A 20,037-nucleotide genomic window follows, 5' to 3' on the forward strand; every position below is an offset into this window, starting at 1 on the left:
GCTCTCACCTCGAGTGGTGAGACTTTTCCCCAAGGATGTATCCAGGACTGCTCCTATGAAATGGAGTCTTTGAGATGGTATCATGTGGGACTTCTTGTAATCGAGGGAGAAGCCCAGTCTGTGGAGAGAGTGGCATGTTATGTTGAGATGTTCCAGGGCCTGTTCGGAAGGCCCCGCACTGACCAGCCAATCGTCCAGGTAGGGGTATATGCGAATAATCCCTCTCTTGAGACTTGCTGCCACCACCGCCATCAACTTGGTGAACACACTTGGGCGGAGGTTAGCCCAAATAGAACTCGAAACTGATAATGAGAACCACCAAATGCAAACCTTGGGTACTTTGTGTGCTTGTGATGGATTGGCACATGAAAGTAAGCATTCTAAAGGTCCAATGGCACCATCCAATTCTGAAGCTGGAGGTCCTGAAGGATCTGAGAAAGTGTGACCATTTTGAACTTGTCCTTCCTGAGGCACTTGTTCAAGTGTCAAGTTTAAAATGGATCTCAATCATCAGTCCATTTTAGGGATTAGGAAATCGGGAGAGTACTACCCTTTGTTCCTCTGCATCACAGGGACTGGTTCTATAGCACCTTTCTCTAGCAGGCTCAACATTTCCAGCACAAGGAATGGATCTGCAACCTTGAATGAGTGGTTCTCCGTGGATGTTCCCGAGGCCTCTTTAAAAAGGGAAGGCAGTAACCCTGGGCTTCTGTTCCTAATGCCCATTCTTTCAGATGCAGTGAGAGTCTGCCTCCCACTGGGGTCTTGTGGGATAAGGCCTCGGAGAGGTTTTGAGGCGGCTGAAGCAGCAGCTGATAGTAAAGTAGCAGTTGCTTGGGCAGGATTTCCACCTCCCTTCGTCCACTGCACGCAAATCTTCTCTGACCCCTTTGACGAGTCAGTCCTCTCGCTCTTCCAAGTGAGGAATAGAAGCGAAAGACTTGGCTCTCCAAGATGATCCACTGCAATGAGAAGATTGTGGTTGTCTGATGGCAGCTCCAAGGGACTTGGCCACTGCCTTTGAGGTCTGCAGCTTCTCTAGGCTTTTATCAGCCTTGCTGCCAAACAGCTGGTGCCGTCAAAGAGCATGTTGAGGAGCCTGGATTGCCCATCCGGTACAAAACCCGACTTCCTCAACCACACAAATCTGCGTATTACCATGCATGCCGCCATGGATCTGCTGGTGCTATCAGCCGAGTCCAATCCTGATTGCAGAGACTCGCACATAGCCTCATTGCCGTCTCTTACAATGCTCAGGAAACAGTCTCTCTCTTGCCCTACGGGAATATGGTCAGCCGCCATAGCTACACAGTCCCACAGGGTGAATGTGAATTTTGCTAAATCGCAAGTGGAATTTGCAGACTTGAGTGCCATGCTTCCTGCAGGAAATACCTTTCTTGCCCAAGTGTCGAAACACTTATCATCCCTATCTGGTGGTATGGTAGGGTATGCAGTCTGTTTCAAGGTTGACATTGCGTAGGTAGCTAGGGTCGCTACTAGATGGCCTATAGTCTTTGGTGAGGTTTTTGTTTACCACACCGTTCGCATCTGGAACCTCCCAATTCGCCATGACCCTTTTCTGGAGAGCTACATGAAAAGGAAGTATGGGACATTTTGTGGACCTTTATCCAGAATGTATGTTAGGTTGTCTTGCTCAAACGGTGGAGCAGGTCTGCCCCATCCCATAAGGTCAATTACTCTAGTCATCAGATGCCTATGAGAAGCATCAGCATGGTCTGCCGGGTCCGGCTTGCCAAACCCCATCTCAGGTGAAGTGTCGACCCCACTAGCTGACTGCAAATTCTCATAAATCCTTTAGCCTGGATTCTTGTGAAACAAGGATTTTTGGGACGTTAGGTGTGCTTTACTCCAATCCAAATGGTGAAGTATCTTGATCTGAGGGTTCGTATTCCTCATAAATTGAGGATAAAGACAAAAATCTTTCTTTGGTAGTGGTTTGTATGATTTCTGAATTTCTTTAGGTTTGGAAGGTAAAGGCGTCAATGACCTTGACACCAATGGTGTCAATGACTTTGATTTGATGGCGTTGATGTCTTCGATTACTTTTCGTTCAATCTTATCTTCGACTGAGCTCTCGAAGGGCGTGACGCTCAACTCAAAGGAGTCCGATGATTTCACGTTGTCTCGAGATCTCGAATGATCTCAAGGGGTCTCCAGCTTACATCCCGGGCTCAACGGCACGCAACATGTAGCCTTACACCTGTCCTTGTCTGCCTTAGTTGGCTCGACAGGAGCATGGCTTTTTACCTTCTCCTCCGAGGGGGTTGGCGCCTCTGTCTTGAAGATTTTCAGCATTTCCTGCCTGAAATTCCCCCACTGTGCTGGAGTGGAGGATTTAGTTGGACAGGTTATACTCCTCTCCAGAGAGGAATCAGATGAACTCCAAGTGGGCGATTTATAGTGCCTTTTCTTCAACCTCCTTGATGAATGATGGGACCCCTCCTGGTGCGTAAGCATTTTTTACCCTTTCCTTTGAGGAAAGTCACCTCTCGACTCGTCGGATGATCGTTTCTTCGATTGAGTCATCAAAAGGGATTTAGTAGGGGGTCTACTTGCCACTCGTTTCCCTTTACACTCTTTCAGAGCCTTACCAGTCATCGGCTGACAGGAGTCACAGTCCGCTGTCCTATGTACGACACCAAGGCACCACAGACCCACTGTCACGGGTTTCCCCCTTTCTCACCTGTGTTTGATGCTTGCTGGATTTCTTGGAAGGAGTCTTCTTGCGTACGGTTCGGGCTTTGTACAACCCTGTACGCACGTCTTTGGGTTCCAGCGCTCGTTCAGCGTTCGTCCAGAGCCGATAGGAAACTCCAGGAAGTCCAGGAAAGAAGGAGCGTACAAGGATTCCGGGATACAGGATAAGGAGGAAGGGAAGATAGGAGGAGGAAGCGAGGGTCCGGGAACCAGGAAGCAACAGAGTTCAGCGAAGGCGAACTACGGAGCACACGTCTAGCCACAGCAATCAGTAGCGTTGAGACGCGCGTGGCCGCGAGGGCGTGGCCTCTTTATAGAACGTGCTACGTCTGACGTAAAAGCTGGTAGACAGCGTTCTGTGTTTAAAGGCCATGTTGGAAGTACAGCAGAGTGTAAGCCCCAATGTGTCAGGGACCAGGAAGTCCAAAAGGGGCGCGTCCGACTGTTCCTGACAACCACCCGATAGGGCTCCATGGGGGATATCTTGGCACCTCAGTTGTAACACTTTTTTAACCCGGTCTCCAGGGTTGAAGGTGCTGAAGACGGGGCCATAGTACCCGAACACAGTTCTCTCACAGAAAAAACTTCGAAGCGTAAACTATCGCGGAAAAACAAATTGAAGCCAACAGGCGCTACGCATGCAATATTACCGACGATGTCAACTCTGAGATGAGACCACTCGAGGGACATCGAATCGACTGCATCGACGTACAGCGCCCTCTGTCAAAAACAATGTCTGAAAGAAGCTCAAGCTGAAAGGTATACCATAGGATGAAGAATAAATGGGAGGACACACTCCATTCGAAATATGATTTACAGGACGGTATAAACATAACATCTCAGCAACAGTCATCAAACCTGCCGAGTTGCCTTTGCAACATTCTGCTATAGGATCTCCTGCTTCTCCTGCTAATCCGTGCAGACAAAACAGTTTTGGCCTGCTCACCCCCTCCAATCAAGGCTTCATGGTATATTTTAATTTATAGCAATTTATTTAGCGCTTTCGCCAAAGCGTGATACAAACATTAAAACAGTACAAAAAATGAAGATAATGAGAGTACAAAAATAGGTCAATGGTTAGGAATCAGACAAAAGAGAAAGGTGGTGGGCTTTGAGACAGGCCCGGAAAATGTGATAGGTAGATGAGGAACGGATAGATATCGGAAGAGAGTTCCAGTGAAGAGGTGCAAGAAGAGGGGAAAAAGCGAAAGCGTGACGAAGCACAAGGGGGTTTAGGGACAAAAATGCGACAGGTGGAGAAACGAGCAGGAGTATAGAAGGAAACTAAAGGTGCGAGCTAGGAAGTAGCTAAGTCACAGAATAGAGGCACTTAAAGACAATAAACAGGAAGTGGAAAAGAAGCCAGGGTTCAAATGGTAAATTAGAGGCAGAAAGGAGCGAGGAGATAATGGATGTGTGGTGAAAGAGAAAAAAGTTGACGTATAGGAGGAGTTATAAATAGAGCAAAGGGGAGTAAGACGAGATGCAGGGAAATCAACAAGAAGTGCCGGAGAAAATTAGTGTGGTGATAAGAAGTATGAAATGACAAAAACGGGCGAGCACGACGAAGGTTGAAAAGAAGAAAGCGAAGTTGCGAGCCGTAGAGATCAAGAAATCTGAGATAGAGGAAAGAAAAGAAGGAGGGAGAGAAACAGAGGGTGGAGAATAGTACCTCAATTTTGGACGGATTGAGATGAAGGGAATGCGATTCTCATTTTTGAAGTGAGCAGCACTTTATAATTTTGAAAGATGCATGCTAACACCTCACCAAGCCTTGGCCAAGCAGGTGAAGAGGCTGAACCACTTCTCATAATTGGAGGAGGGAACAGGGAACAATAGAGGAGACGCTAAAGCTGGGGCAACCAGCAACCTTTAAAACATATGTTGCCCATGCACATTTTAGATACCTACCTGCACAAAATATGTATTTGTTTTAAAGTATTTAATTTTTTCAGAATACAAACCAAACAATGCATTCCCCGAACAAAACACAGCCGCGGGTCTAAGGTTTCAGTATTGTGAAAACAGAGCCGGAGTTCCAAATAGCTCTTGTTACACTGTCTTTCATTCATTCATTCCGAAAATGGAGATGCTTTTTCAAGAACCGGAAGGTGCGCACTTCATGGATTTTGTACTGGTGTTTCACGTGGGCGCGAGACTCGCTATGATAAAGGTTCGTAAAATCTCGGATATTCGTAATGAAATATTATTTTCTTTTATGCATTTCTATTGATTTAATTGAATTAATCCATTGTTCACCTGACCTCTTGTTTTCCCTTGTCCTGGACATCCTATTCCCACTCTGCTCCAGTAGAATAGACCACTCTCCTCTTTTTCTGTGTTCCCTTTCTTATCAGAAGGGCCGTTTTATCGGTTTTGAAAACGGTAGCTCAGGGATTGTAGCACTGCACTGTTGTTCTGCAGAGGGTGTTTCGGAGACCCAATTGGGATGGGTTTACTCAAGTGTTGACAGGTTTGTCAATGGATGCTGTGGAGAATGTAATTTCTTCTTTCCGGCACACCCTGCCCCCTCGCCCGTATCTAGCTACGGCGAACTCCCATAACTCACTACACCGTGGAACACCCTTCTTCACACCCTCTCTGCTCCCCCATATAATCATACCCATTACCTCCGCCACACAACCGCATTTTTATGGAAAACGTGCTCCAAAGTTCCTGCCACAGTCTCTATGTTAGGCTCCTTACCTTTTGTCTCACGTCCTCAGGAATCCTGCAACTAACAGGGCGGTGTAGCTGTGGGGTAGAATAATGCGGGAGCAGTGCCACACCTGCAGGCACGTACTCTGTAATCAGGGTGGGGCCACCCAGGCTCAGATGACATGGTAAGAGCCAGCCCTCTTCTCCGTTCAGCTACTACAAACATTCTGCAAGAATTCTCTAAAGCTAAGAGGGACCTGAATTGCCGGTAATCCCATTACATTACATTAAATGCGCACATGCATTCTAAACCCTCTGTCAGTGTTCCCATACCTTGGACTTTGTTACACGGAGGGTGTCCCCCGAAAAAGCGCATTGAGGCATACTAATAGGATAAAGGCACGTATGAATGACAAACTACTACATTCAGTCTTTCTCTACATCGTCCCACTCCGTGCATCCCTAGATAGACTGGGAAGAAGGGGTAATGGGCCTGTCTCCCTCTCCTACCACACCCTGGGCTCTCACAGGGTTCGGTGAAGCCCGTTTAGTATGTGTTATACTGACACAGCAGGCGCCACCACCAGGAGAGGTGAACTCTCCTTTGAGTTTATGGATGGAGAAACCCGAATTTAGTTTAATATAATGAGTTCAAATAGAAGAAAACAAAACCATGTGCAAGCTAATAAGGGGCAGGCTACTAGTTGCATAACAATACAATTCAAGAAACACCACCACGCACCAATAACCGGATTACAAGTTAAACTGGAATCAAGGGGGTGGTTGGCGATGGGTTGAAGGGGACTTGAGGAGTGGCACAGCATACGGATACTGACATTTTAAACATTTTAAAGGCCCACTTACTTTTTACTGGCCGAGATGCTGTGGCCAGAGGAGTTTTCATTAGCTTCATTTAGTTTCACGTACAGGAGCTAAAGAAAGGGATTAGGGAGTCTACAGTGGAGTACCAAGACCAGTGATAACTTCTGCATTTGTCCATTTGCCCTTATTGCCAATTAGCCACTTGCGCTCGTTCCTTCGCTGCGCCTCATTTCTTCCCAAGCAATGAATTGGGATGAAACAGTATTTTCAAATGGCAAACTTGGCCGCAGTTTTATTTCCATGACAGAATTATTGTACACATTTTGCGAACTTCAGTCTGTAAGTGTGGCGCTTGCTCCGTGTCGTATCTCACCTGCTTCCCCCTATACCTTTGTATAGTTTCCATAGTAGGCCCCCCAACTCCTCCCACCCTTTGTACCTGAGCCTATCCTGCCCATGCAGGTGTCCGTGGGTGGGGAGAGCGCCGTTTCATTTTGGGGGAAGCTGAGCCTTAGTTGTTACCACCAGACGCCCCCACCGCTAGGCCCCCAAGAGGCGCTGGTCCGGAAGAGCGAAGACCCATTCCGGTTTCCTTCTGGCTCATCCGAAGTCTATCATTTGTGCTTGGTCGCCCAAACACTGCCACGCCACTAGGTGGTTTACCGCACACCGTGGCTCCCCTTCCTCTTGTCTCCTTTTCACAACTCCAGCAATTTGGTACATATGTTCTAGTAAACGAGTTCCATTCCCATTGCAGACAGATGCACACCATTCTTTAAAGAGTATTTGGGGATTTTAAACTGATCCGGCCATGTCTGATTTGTTGGAAGCCTTTGCCCCTGCAGAACTTGCCACAACCCCATTCAGTTTTCCCCCTCGATTTTCAACTGTTGAGTGGTTATCGGCTGTGCTGCTATTTCCTGCAAAGAGAGCATTGTCCTGTTCTGGGACACTTCTTCCTCTGTCCCTTTTCCATCCTGTTCCGCCTTAACCAGGGCGGGCCTGCTCCGGGACACTTCTGCCCCTGCCACCTTTCCATCATGCTGCGCCTTATGGACTGATTGACGGGAAGACACCCGAGTACTTAACGGATGGGGTGCACCTGTCAGCAAAAGGAATGGAGCTCTTTTTTTGGAACATTTGTACCAAATTGCTGGAGTTGTGAGAAGGAGTGAGGAAGGGGGGAGCCACGGTGGGCGGGAACCCACTAGTTGGCGTGGCGGTGTTTGGGCAACCAAGCACAAATGATAGACTCCGGACGAGCCAGAAGGAAACAGAATGGGTCTTCGCTCTTCCAGACCAGCGCCTCTTGGGGGCTTAAACGGCGGGGGCGTCTGGTGGTGACAATTAAGGCTCAGCTTCCCCCAAAACAAACGGCGCTCTCCCCACCCACGGACACCGGCATGGGCAGGATAGGAACAGGTACAATGGGTCGGGGGATTTGGGGGCCTACTATACCAAGTATAGGGGGAAGCAAAGGAAATCCGGCAAGCAAGCGCCACACGTACAGACTGAAGTTCACAAATGTGTACAAATAATTCTGTTGTCATGGAAATAAAACTGCGGCCAAGTTTGCCATTTGAAATACTGTGTCATGCCAATTCATTGTGTGATAAGGAGAAATGCAGTGGGGTGCATGCGCAAAGAATAATTGGCAGAAAAGGCAAATGGACGGTTGCAGGGGTTATGTCGCTGACGACGGAAAACCCAACACAAAGTGGAGGAGGCAGCAGGTAACCCTGTGGGGTCACGCCGCCGGCAACCTGGGACCCTCCCCCTGGGGATAGGAGGTCAAGGGGCGGAACGGCACCAAAAGACCAAATAGCCCAAAAGCCTGCGAAGGGCTAAACAAAAGAAAAGGGGCGGGGCCAGCACTGCAAGGCATCTAGCCCCTGCACTGGGACCCGGCCGCCGCCTCGCCAGTAGGAAGGATTTGTTTTGCCCTTTGCGGGCTTCGGGGTGATTTGGCGCCGTTCTGCCCCCTCTCCTTTCCCAGGGGGAGGGGAACAAGTTGTGTGAGGACCCTGCAGCGGTTAACATGCTGCCTCCTCCATTTTCTTTGGGTCTTTCCCGTCGTCAGCGTCAAAACAGACGCAAGGGCTTTCTCAAAGTGAGTTTCCTGCAACCCATAAGGCCCAAACTTCAGAATAATAGATCCCCGACAGAGGCGTTGGGGAAATACACAAGAGGAGTTAAAGCAAGCCTAGGAACGTGTATACAGTCCCATCCTGCGATTACTTTGGCAGCCCCAAAATAGTTCATTGGGGACCATAGTAAAATATAGATTTCCTGACGCAGTGAAACCTGCACTTTGTGTATCCTGAGGCAAGCTGGCCTTGGTCCTCTCCTATTTCTTGGGGATGCAGCCGCTTAGTCGATTCCATTAGTTTCTCTAGAAAGCTAATTCCTATACGATCTAGACCAGTCTAAGACTGAGCGTCAACTAATGTCCAGCACGTGGATGGCAAGTTAGCAACACAATCTAAAGACAGTGGTAGTTGTAACTGAAGTGGAGAGAAAAATGGCTTAGCCAATGATGGCACCCATTTCAATAACTGTGGCAAGACGAGAAGTGGGTTCAGTCTTCTAAAGGATGATGAACTGAAGACACCCGCGTGATAGTTGCAAATCTACACACAGCTTGTAAGGTTCCAATTAACCTTCTCGTGCAGCTGGATTTTAGGATCAGCAAACGAAAGGAGAGGGCAGGTGCCAGATGGGTGAGTTTTGAAGAAGATAGAGTTGTTTAATGAAGCAGTAGCATGAAAGGAAATGGCTACAGAAACATCCAGGCACTGCGTGGTTAAGCCACCTTTAACTCGAAAAAATAGAAATACGCACAAGAGTACCCGGTGCCTTTAATGAGGTAGATAATGTGGTAGAGAAAGACACTTTGTGCAGTACTTTCCCTGCAAGCCAAAGAAATAGCTGTACCTTCTCCCTCTCCGCAGTCTTCTGCGGCCCAACACACAACATTTGGACCCTTGAGGTATAGGAAGGGACTCTTGTTGATAACTCAACCGACAGCAAGAACAAACATTTGAAAGTCCTTTGTAAACCCAAAGAACACTCACCCAACTTTTGAGTAATCCTCAATAGCTCTCCAACCAACTCACCACACGCAACTACAAACCAGCCACTTGCACATGGATTTTAAAAATCAAAAGGACCCTTTCTCCAGACTTCAAACATCACAAACTTACACCTCGAACTATAACGGACATACTCAGCACCTGGCCAACACATGGCCACAATATAGGCACAAGCCCGTCTATCTGATCACAAAGCCTTTGATGCCGCCAACACTTTACACAAAGAAAGCTTACAAGCATGCAGAGCTCAGGGTACTTCGGATCTGCGTCCTCAACAAAAACCACAGCAATCTTGCCTTTCCCTCTCCTCCCAATTACCCAAACCACCCACTCTCATCTAGATCCATCAAAGCGCCTGGAGACAATACACATGGCAGAGGTGTGCGGTACAAACCCTAATAACATAACTCTTTGGGTCTCCATAGTAGTGCTGAAGATGACTAAAAACTCAAATGTCGCCAAACGGATCCAATAAAAAACATTTGTAACTTGTTGGCTGGAATGTTCATAAAGGTAAAGTGTGGACTAGTCTTTCCAATTGAGATTTACTTTAGAGGCTTCAGTATGCCACTATCAGGTGCCAGGCAAAATACCAGCCCACTCACTGTCTATAAGCAATGCCATGTATCCTTGTCAATCCTACAAAGCACTCTTCTTTAGAAAGAATAGACCCTCCTTTGCCACGCAAGGTGCCATTTTATAGACATCCTTCTTCACTTTGTGATCCCAATTATCATCTGCCTATCCTATTGATTTCCTAAAATGAAGCATACATATTTTTTGGACTCAAATTCCACTTTACTATTTTCAAAGTTTCTACTGGATCCAGTTACTAACATGTGGGTTTGAGTATATACCTCCTGAACTGCTTTCAAGAAAGTTTAAGGGGTGATCTTCGTCCATCCCTGCACACTGCATGAGCCTTCCTCTCCCATACGATACGTCTGCAGATGGTGCCATGAAAGCATCACCCGTTCCTTTGCTAAGCACAACACTTCTGCTTTCCCTCACTCCTCTTCATCCTTCTCTCATTGGCCCGCTTTGACTAATTTCTTATCGCTCCTCAGTGTTCATCGACCCTCTCTGCAATTGGCTAAGCAGTGGCTTTTCCAATGCTTTTTTAGTTCTTATACTGCACTTGCTAAGGTGGTCTATATTTTATGAACTCCCACTTTCGACACTTAAGTGAACTGAGGCAGGGAGAAAGAAGGTCATTTACCCAGGATCACACAAGTTTGGTCATTAGGGAACAATGGTATTCTGCCTTAACATTCACCTCTTCCACACTTTAACCAGAGGTAACTAATTCCTCATGGGGTACGTCACATGGTGTAAGTCGTTAAACTGCCCACTAAGGCCAGAATAACTTTGTGGAGTGTAATCTAGCCCATCTAAGATAAGTCTTTGAAGACTATAGGTTGCACGGTTCCCTTTTGGAATTGTCTTTTTGCCATGCGGCGGGATCTGTTCCAAAAGACGCTCGGGGGGGCTGGGGGAGGTTTCATCCCTTAAATCTACAAGAGCTTTTGCTGCAGGACCCTCAGAGGGGTCTCCAATTAGGAGGCCCCAATCTTACTAGAACCCCACCCCCTTTCCTGTAAGAGCAGGTTGAGACAACAGTATTACCAGAGACCACCTAAGGGAACAACTCATTTTTCCTTCATTTGGAGCTTGCAAACCTTCTAGGCTTAGTGGGAGCCCACAGTGGGGGGGGGGAATTGGGGGGGGCGGTGGCGGGGCATCGGGGAAACAATTTCCTTTCTGGGACCTTACTCCCCTCTTAACTAGAATAGAGGCTCAATAAATCTCAGAGATGCGGACTCATTTGTCTGTCTTCCAAGAGTCAGAGGCAATGCATAGGGCATTTTTTTTCTCCACTGACTTTTTGGGGCAGCTGGGATGCTTCAGGGATGGTCCGTTTTTCCTTAGTCCAGGCAAGGAGTTGCTGAAGGACCACCTCTGGATTAGTGCTTCCCCCCATTTTATGGGATCCACCCCACTTTACTTGGTGGACCTGCAAGGTGGGATAATTTAGGCATGACTTACCTGCCCCCTTGTGCTTGTAGCGCACTCTAGGAGAGGCCTACACGTCAGCCATCTTGGCTAATTCCCAAAGATCTAAGACAATATAATCCACTAAGTGTTGACAAAACCCAGGGAGCAAGCATGCATAATGTGCTCCAGCGTGACGAAACTAATTGTGCCGTCAAACAAGTTCATTTGAACCCATTCACTCAACCTTTGACATTGTTCATGGAGTCATTCCCCCATAGCAGCTACTGGACATCTTTTTGTGTGTCCTATATTTGCCGAGATACTGAGGGGAAACGTACCAAAATCTCAGCACAGGAGCTACTTTAACTCTCTAAAAGATCACTCTCTGCTCTGCACTCAAATCCAGAAATACAGCTCAGCACTCTGGTGAATATGGGAGGGATGGAATGCAGTTTCACTGTCATCAGACACACACTGCACTCAACAGGCAAACTCAAAACTTCTCCACCATTCTATAATATCTGTATCTTCCTCATACATCCTAAGTTCTCATGGAACATAGGCCGAGGAGCAGACCCAGAACCAGCTCCATATCCTTAACTATAAGCACTAGCTTCGATTTTCTCTACATCCAGTTGCTTAAGCCCAAAGATCAGGAGTATGGATGTTCTGCTTCTTAGTGAATTCTGAATCTTTCGCCACCATTTTGTAAGCAGTCTATGTCTCAATGTTTTAGGGCTATATCCAGAGTCTTAAGCTCAGGCTCCATTTGGGCCCCTTTCAACTCCAACTTTAAAGCTCTAACTCTGAGGTTCTCTCACTTTCTAGGGAGAAAGGGGCCTGAGCAGTAGAGGTACATTCAGTAATGGGTGGAGGAAAGTTTGCATCTCCTGCCTCAGCAGCAAGATTCTCAGACTGATATTCTTGGATAATATTAATGAGTTCAGCTCGGCTACCTGTAGCAGTGAGACCTCTAATAGTACAAGCAGATGCTAATTTCTCAACATTCATTTTATGCAGAGTCCCACTAAGGACCTCATCCCCAAACTAGCACATGTTTGTAAACCTATAGGCAAGACAACGCACACAAGGTAGGTGGAATCAGTCTTGGCCTAAGGCAGGGGTCTGCAACCTTTGGCTCGGCAGGTGTTTTGTACTACAACTCCCCATCACACCAGGCCTGCATAGTCAATGGCAAGGGATCATGGGAGTTGTAGTCCAAAACATCTGGAGAGCTACTGGTTGCAGGACCCTGGCCTAAGGGATGGCTAAACAAACATTACTGACTTTGCAATATTTACTGTTACTATTCAGAAGGGTGTTCAAAGCCAAAAACAGTCAGAAATTCTCCAAAGAAACCAAGGTAAGCTACAACACAAAAACGTCCCACCCACAGATAAATACAAATGTTTTTGTTGGCAGTGAGGTAAGTTATCCAGCAAAAACAATACAAAGTAAAACCAACAGTTTTAGCGTTTCAGAATAAAACCACACTTTTTAGTAAAATTGTCATAACACATCAGAACCTACCTGGCGCTAAGTATCAATTTGTCACCAAGTCTACACCGGATAAAAGTGAGGACACTGACGAATCTGGGAAATTTGTACCTTCTTCACAGGGGTGTGGGGGGGCAACTCCCATTGAGGAGTCCGCTCAGCAAAACCCTCCCTAGGGGTTTGTGAAAGCAGGACCTCACTGGGAGCGACTCCCCTGTTACATGTGCAGGTAGGCATTTCAGTTCTTTTTTTTATAAAATAGTATATTCTTACCATGCAGATATTCAATAGATAAATTAACTTCCATATATATATTTTTAGGTGGATAGCCATTGTTCTACTTACCAACACACGTGTGCCATTGTAAGAATAGACTATCTTCATGATCCCCAAAGAATTGCTAAGGTGATGTTTTATTGCCCTTACAACGACCTACTTTCAGCTACCCCACACTTAATTCTTGAGCCTAAAGACATTTTGTTGATTCACTCTTTATAGATAAATGCATCATGAAGTTTGAAGAAAATGTAATGTGTACCAAAGAATGTTGGCTCCTGATGAAGGGACTTTGTTCCGAAACACGTCAAGCTTATTATATTTTGTATGATTTTTTTATATTAAATACTGTTTACTACTACTGTTTGTATACAGCACTATTTAATTCAAGTTAGCCCAGAGAAATGTATTAATTTACCGATCCTAAATTCTCTCTATAATTGTTATAACGCTGAGTCTTTCTCAGCACAATTGGTGTGCAGGGGACGGGAGTATCCACCAATGTAGGCACTACTTTTTCTCCCAATACAGAGATGGAAGGAAGACAGTCTTACCTGGCTGCGTTGCCACACTGCAGCCGTGTTCGGCCTGGCCACCAACAGACGCCAATACCAGCAGGCCCTGGAGGAGCAAATCCTCCACTCTCAGGGCAAAGACTGTTATGTAACGCAACAGGAAGGATACCGGAAGAAAATCCTTCTGAGACACCGACGCTGAAGAGAGGCGCTTACGGCTGCATCCCCACGGAGACACCACTTCACTGGAGAATACCTGACACCAGTAAAGGTATCAGAGTTGCCCAGGGTGGAGGGATGCGGGAGGAACAAAGAAAATGACAAGGAGGGTTGTGGAAGCCCTAGAATTCCAAATGGTGAATATTGGCCGAGGCCAAAGATACAACCACAAAGGGTAAACAAGCAAGAGAGCCGGAGGGGTCTGAAGGGCCCTCGAGAATTAAGTGACATTCTTCAACCTGTAGGAAGAAGGGAACTTGCAGGGCTCAATCAGTCTGTCCAAGACATCAAATGAGTGGAAAGGAAACAACCAAGTTGGTGGAAAAGGACATTTAAAGAACTTGATACATTTTATTTGTATAAAGATTTACATGTTTTCGTGAGGAGCCTAAAAAGAGAAATGAAAAAATGTCTTTGGTGAACTGTGCAGAACATTATTTTGAACTGTAACCAATAGCCAGAGATCCTCCATCTGCTCCAAAAAGAGGGCTCATGCCCAAGCCCACATCTCTGGTGTCACCAATAACAGGGCTGTACTCTTTAAAATCTGCAAGGAACTTGCCAACCCTATCACAGTCTCCTCCTCTCCTCTTCCCTCCCAGACCCTCTGCTCTGCATTAGCCGCACACTTTTCCTCCAAAACGGAGGACATCCTGTCCTCTGTCACCTGCTCCCCCCCAAAACATTGCTTCTCCCGCCTCCTCCCCCCCTCCACTTACTCTCCTCTTTCTCTCCCATTGCACCAGATGAGATCTCGAGTTGTCAGCTCTATGAAAGTCTCCTCTAAACAGGTGCTCCCCTGCTCATCCTGAACCATCAAGGAAACATCTCCTCTCTCGCTCCAGCCTTGGCTGACGTCTGCAACCAGTCATATGCCACTGGATCCTTCCCTCAACCCCTCAAGCACTCTTGTGCACCCCCTCCTAAAAAAGCCATCTGCTGAGCCTTCTTGCCCAGCTAACTATCACCCTATTGCTATCACCCGTTTTCTGGGCAAACTCATGGAAAAGCTGGTCATCCCCCAACTGACCCTCCACACCGAAATGGCCGGCTGCCTCGACGACCACCAGTCCATTTTAGGGCTGCCAGAGGCACAGAAACTGCTATCCTGAACCCCTGTGAAGACCTACTCTCTAACACTCCCTCTGTTCTGATCCTCCTCAATCTCTCTTCTGCTACAGTCAACCACTCCACCCTCAGACCGTCTCCATGATACCCTTGGCATCTTGGACTGGGCAGTGGTGTGGCTGACCTTCCTTTCAAACAAACCTCCCCAAGTGCAAATTGGCCCTTTTCTCTCCTCCCCCTCACTCTCTACCTGTGGCGTCCCTCAGGTCTATATCCTATTGCCTTGGCTCTTCAACACCTACCTGGCCCTTCTGGCCCACCTTTTCTCCACTTTCTCCCCTCATTTCCAGTGTTACACAGCTCTTTTTCCTCTACATCCTCCTCCCTCATACCGCACTGCCTCACTGCTATTCAGACATGATGCTCTGCCAATGATCTCTGCCTTAATGCCAGTAAGACAGAGATCCTTCTCATTGGGAGACCTGCTCCTGGTTTCCCCCCCACCCTCTGGCCTGACTCCCTGGGTCCTCTCCCCTCACCCACTTGTGAGGCAAAAAATCTTGGGATCATCTTTGGCTCCTCTCTCTCCACACATCACAGACTTTGCCAAGAAGTCCAACTTTCAGCTGCACCTCCTCAGGGACATTCTACCTTTCCTAACCTTCCCCCAGAAGCTCTACGTCTCCAGAGCTCTGGTTCTCTATAGGCTGGACTACTGCAACCACCTCTTCCTTAATCTGCTTCTTTCCTCCCTTCGCCCACTTCAGCTAATCCAGAATAGAACTGCAAGACTTATCCTTGGCCTCAAGCCCAGGGACTGCATTTCTCCAGCCCTTAAATCTCTCCACTGGCTACCGGTGACCGCAAGGATCAAATTCAAGACCCGTTGCATCATCCACAAGGCTGGCTGGGGCCTGGGACCTCTACATCCAGCTCTCCCTCCCTAAATACCTCCAGGCCAGTGTCCTTTTGTCCTTTGGCTCCAACTCTCTGCAGGTCAAACGTTCTCCAAGCAGAGAGCGGGAGGTAGATCCCTTCCCCCGGTTGGTTCCTCCCTCTGGAACTGCCTCCCGCCCCCTCAAACTTGAGCCGGATCTTCTTAAATTCCGGAAACTTCTCAAGACTTTCCTTATCTCCTCTTCCTTCCCTCTCCCCCTCCTGTGGCAACTCCCCCTCTGTGACCGGGGCCTGGTCGCTTCAGTCAGACAGGGGCCAGACCACACCCCTCACCCCCAAAACGAGCGCCCCTAGCATCTACTGCCAACACATGCCCTCGGGCTCAGTGCCCAGACTAGCCCAATCTGGTCCGCCCTGCCCACCACACTCCTCCTCCCTTCCCCCCCCTCTTCCCCTGGCACTTGCTGCCTTGGCCCCCTGCACCCTGTGGGCACCTCACTCAGGCACTTCTCCCTCTAGCCCCTCCCCCGCACTTACTACCTTGTCATGCACTGCACGGTAGGATTGTCACAAGGCCAATATAACAGTTTTTTGTCCTCCTTTCGTTGCCATGTCCCCCGCCGCCTTCTTGTCGTGTGGCGCCTGGAAACACTTGTCTATAGGCGCCATACAAATGTCCAATAAACAAAAATAAAGAGATCCAAGTAACATTGCCCGGACAAAGCCTAAACTAGAAGGCCATTGTTATGGGTTACATTTATTTTGTTTTTTTCCTAAAATTATAGATGGTGGATAGGTTTTTGGAATGAGGACTCATTTTGTTTCGATATGAGACGAGCACGTTTAGTTTAGTTTATAGGCGGGGAAATCCTTATTGATAGAGACACAGGCATTTTTCCATTTAATTTAAATAAAAACCTTTGGAATCAAGTCCTCGAGTCAGACTCCTTCTGGTTCACCACAACACACACACTCTAGGCAAACAACTCACATATAGGTAAAGAAAATAGTTTCACCCCTCAAATTAACGTATGCAAGGGTAAATATCTCAAATAATCCACCAATCCAGGGCCCAGAGGTAAATACTTATGGTAGTGGTTCCTGAAAAGACGGTTTAGTAGAGGCGAGACAATCCAGTGAGTACAGATTCTTTACAGGTGGGGTTTACAGGAACCGGTCACCTAGGGAACTGAACAATTGGTCTTCCCATGAGAGTGGGACCCACCAGCCAGAAATGAAACCAACAACAAAGATGGCTATTAGAAGACAATGAAACCCAGCCAAGTAGATTCCAATGATTTGGAGGGCAAAGAGGGGCAGCCAACCAGCAGAAAGGGGTCCTACGATGAAGACTAGAGTGGAGATGACACAGGATGGCCCAAAAGAACAGGAGAGGCTGGTTATTGCTGTCCCAATACTGTTCTGGGTCACAGCAGCTTTCTACACCAAAGCAAACAACCAAGGTGGTAAAACAGGAAAGCTCGGGCAAAAAAGCCCATAAACGCCTCTGAATGGAAGGCCAAGCCAACAAAAAAAAACTAGGGGGAGGAAGAGGACCGCCCAGGAGGGATATCTAGCAGCGAAAAATCCAAACAGGAGTTAAGATAATAAGACACGCACCCAGCCAGTATTGCTAAGCTTGGTCTCAAAATTACAGCAGCTGCTTTATGGGAACAAAATCCTTCAGCAGATAAGAAAATCAGCAGCCTTCCAGGAAAAATCAAGCAGAACTGTGTTTCAGACAAGTTCTCCCCTAGATAAACCCATGCACTCATTGGCTTCCCGGAGTCAGCCCTCCAATCACCAACCTGGCCACCCAACAAAGGTTTTGACGGCTAGCCAATCAGGTTGGCTGAGAGCAGGAAGGGCTGGCTAAAGTCAACCCTCGAATCACCAACTAGGCCACCTAACAAAGGTTTTGATGGCTAGCCAATCAGGCTGGCTGAGAGCAGGACACAAAAAATGCGTTAGTACCCCAAAGGCTACCAAAAATGTATATTTGACTACTAAAGCAGTACATTGGCTTCCACACCAGGTGAAGCCAACATAATAAACAGGGAGGCCAAAATTGGGTGCTTAAAAAGCACTCCTGTCCTTCGAGCCATATGGGATATGTGGTAAGTCAGACATAGGTGATGGAAAAGAGGACATGATTGAACAGGCTATTTTATTAAAATAAATAATACCTCTCTAAACGCTACTTCTAAGATGGGTTCTCTACTCTAAAAAACAACAAACAGGTGGAGGTCTTCCAAAGAAAGCTTTGTCCTAACGGCTGCCCTACCACTGCCCTACCAGTATGAAAGGATAGGAAAAAATAAGTTTTTAGCTTAGGGTAGGGTTACCCTCCATTAGTTAAATTAGTGGTGGGTGGTTTTCTGGCCCCCACCTAAGAGTTCTCAAAGTCTTTCCCAGCCTTTCGGTGTTAGAGTAGGTGGATCAAAGTAAATGGTCTCTCAGTTTGCCTCTTGGCCAAAACAATGGCTTTATCAGCTAGTCTGAACAGTTCCTACTTTATCCAGTCTTCTGGGATGTATTCTCCTTATTAAACTTAAGTTGTCCTGACCTGGGTAGATCAGTATTCACAAAAACAATACTTTTTCTTTGCCCTTTGTGGGGTATTTATACTTTCAGCCTTGTATGGTCTACGGGGATGCTCAGCTCTGGTTGCAATTCCCCCGCCCATTACCCCCTCATGGGGTATTCGGATTCCGAGCATTGCGGGGGCTACGGGCATGCTCCGTTCGGCTTTGGTTGTCGCTTCTCTCACCACCTCGTGGGGTATTCAAATTCTCAGCCTGCCGTGGGCTCTGGGCCTATACAGCCCAGCTTTTGTTTATCAGTTCTATCCCACCTCCTTGTGGTGTGCGACTTCTCAGCCCAGCCAGGGTTCGGTTGTGGCCTCACCACCCTCCTCCCACTCCTCGTACAACACTGTGTACCTTCTGTCCAGTGGCAGTACTTGTTAGTGGAGGCAGTAATTCTGGCCAGCGCTGATCGGCACTCTCAACCTAGCTCTGGTTTGCACGGTTGGCTTTCTCACAACCCTCTTCCTCTTCGGCATCGGAAAGGCAGGATGCAGGTTTGGCTTTGCTTCCTTCCTCAGAGGTTCTGAGCTCATCAAGATCCCCACCTTTGTCAGAGCAACAGCGTTCCGAAGACTGTCCTGAATCTCCGACCACTACGCTGACTGCGTGGCTCTTCAGTTCAGCTCTTCTTTCAAGGGTGAAACTCACTCCTCTGCATGCTTGCATATGCCGGCGTTTCCCTCTCTCCTGCTGACACACTCTCTTCGTGTCCAGATGTCTTTATGTCCCTCCCTAGAATGGAAGGGGAGGGGAGATTCCATTGGTGCCAGTCCTTCACAAAAGGACAGCAACAAATACAGGTTTAGAAACCAAGCCACCCACTTTTAAAGGGCCCTGTACATGATTTCCTTGTTCAATTCCCATATAATAAACACACACTTTGGGCTTTGAAGTAAATGGAGGTGGAATGAAATCCTTAGTTGCAGATTCCTCGTCCACGGGGAGATGGGGTGCTCTCACCCCCAGTGGGATTCCATTTGCACCTACCCCGAAGAAGGGTATTGGCGTAGTGGGATCACCTCTGTAGTCCCAAAGGGGGTATCTCAGACTTGGGGAGAAGGGACAAATTTCCTGGATTTGTCACAGCTGCTATAGGACCTTGTACAAAAGGGTTGGGGTGGCACAGGGACTTCAGTAGAAGAACACATTACTTAACCATGGTAATGTTTTTTCTACTGTATGTTTCTCCCACAGATTCCTCATCTTTGATATACTGATATCCTGCTTGAAGCTTCGGAAATGTTTTCCTTCGATCCACGCTCTATGACGTGACGTCGACGTGAGTATAAATAATAAGCACTGTGCCCGTTGCCTCAGTTCCGTTTTTCTGCATGCATAGCACGCTTTGAATGGTTCGATTAATCTCAGCGAATTTCTATTGCATAGCTTGAGATCTTCGAGTAGGTCTACTCTGAACACAGGGTTCAAGAGGTGTGTGGACTATTTTCTAGTTCCCAAGAAGGATGGAGGAATGCGACCCATCTTGGACCCTAAATGCTTGAACAAGTCCCTCAGGAAGGACAGATTCAAGTTAGTCACTCTTTTGCAGATCCTCTAGGCCATGCAACTCCAGGATTGGATAGTGTCATTCGATCTTCAGGATGCTTATTTTCACATGCCTATACATCCCAATCACAGGAAGCACCTGAGGTTTGCCAATGGCAGTTCTCACTTTCAGTTTTGAGTACTGCC

The 20,037-nt window shown here is 47.4% G+C and overlaps 1 protein-coding gene across 18 annotated transcripts in view; it reads right to left on the reverse strand.

The window, feature by feature from the left end:
- Nucleotides 1-20,037, reverse strand: part of LOC138488440 (apoptosis-inducing factor 3-like) — a 1,275,087-nt gene that overhangs the window by 783,151 nt on the left and 471,899 nt on the right. Inside the window, exon 1 of one of the 18 annotated variants that reach the window (XM_069615403.1) lies at nucleotides 5,425-5,496. The exons of the other annotated variants lie outside the window; for them this stretch is intronic. The gene's annotated coding sequence lies outside the window, so the exon portion shown is untranslated. Of the gene's footprint in view, nucleotides 1-5,424; nucleotides 5,497-20,037 lie in introns of those variants that run through there. 18 annotated transcript variants of the gene reach the window in all.

The sequence above is a fragment of the Ambystoma mexicanum genome, chromosome 9, assembly GCF_040938575.1.
Source record: "Ambystoma mexicanum isolate Mex_15411 chromosome 9, UKY_AmexF1_1, whole genome shotgun sequence".
NCBI classification, from domain to species: Eukaryota; Metazoa; Chordata; class Amphibia; order Caudata; family Ambystomatidae; genus Ambystoma; species Ambystoma mexicanum.